Source organism: Rhagoletis pomonella, unplaced genomic scaffold (genome assembly GCF_013731165.1).
Source record: "Rhagoletis pomonella isolate Grant_MI unplaced genomic scaffold, Rhpom_1.0 Rhpom_scaffold_04401, whole genome shotgun sequence".
In the NCBI taxonomy this organism is placed as follows: domain Eukaryota; kingdom Metazoa; phylum Arthropoda; class Insecta; order Diptera; family Tephritidae; genus Rhagoletis; species Rhagoletis pomonella.
In genome coordinates, this window is record NW_023462951.1 from 4254 (window position 1) to 5581 (window position 1328).

Genomic DNA, 1328 nt, shown 5'->3' on the forward strand with positions numbered 1-1328 from the left:
GTGAATAATGTTAGTGGTGAACTGGCTGATATACTGAAGCTGGCGTTTCTGCCGTTGCGAGGCCTTGTCGGATCGTTGTGGCAATGCAAAGGACAATGGTCTATGACCCGTATATATAATTAAATATCTACCTTCCACCAAGTTTGAAAAACTTTATTGCCTTAAAAATTTACAACAACTCGCGATCATACGCACTGTAATTGCGTTCGGTTTTGCTTAGCTTGCTTGTATAAAATCTCAGTGGCTGAGTTACACCAGATATTGTTTGATCAAGTGCAGCACCGATCGCGTTGTCGGAGGCGTCGCAACGAAGACTTAATGAAGCATTGGGTGCAGGGTAGGCAAGCTGCACAGCATCGACCAGCAGGTGCTTGCACTGATTCAATGCATGTGTTGTCGAATCATCCCATATTATAGCACGTTTATCATTTTTCTTTGCGCCGGCTGTGAGGAGAGGTGCATGAATCTCCGCTGCATGTGGCATATTTAAGCGATAGAAATTCCACGAGCCTAAGAATCGTCGCCGATCAGAAACAGTTTTCGGCTTTGGATACGATCGAATTGTTGCAACTTTATCCGCTGTTGGTTTGATACCATGTTTGTTAATAGTATGCCCAAGATACGTAACCTCGCTCTGCAAGAAATAGCATTTTTCAATGTTGATGGGCAGACCGTTTTCTTGCAGGCGTGTTAGCACAGTATGAAGGTGTCGCTTATGAGCATAGGTCTAGGGTAGAAAACACTGTGCATCCATGCAACTCTAGCGTAAAGTCCAGCAGGTGAGGAATCGGGTATTTATCCGGCACTGTCACATTGTTCAGCCGGCGATAGTCCCAGGCTCTCCACGTACCATCTGCTTTTTTAACAAGATGAAGGGGACTTGCCCACTCGCTGTTTGAAGGTGTGCACAAACCTTGTCCGAGCATTTTTTCGAACTTTCTTTTGGCAGCTGATAACTTTTCCCCTGATAAGCGGCGTGCCCTTTCGGAGACTGGGTTGCCGTGTGTCGAAATATGGTGTTGCACTTTGTGTTTTGATTTCTGCACAGCAGTGGGTTACTTATCGATGGAAAACATTTAAGTATTTCCTGCGCAGAATCAATTGTGACTATAGATTCCACTACACGTGAATCGATTCGATCATTTATTTGTTTCGGGTCCAGAAGTTTTTGATTGCGTAAGTCAACCAATAAACCATGATATTTTAAAAAAATCTGCTCCTAGTATTGGATGTTCGACTACGGCGACGGTGAAAGACCATATAAAATTTCGGTTGAGTCCAAGATCAAATGGTATTGTTTTAGTGCCATATGTTCGGATTTGTGAACC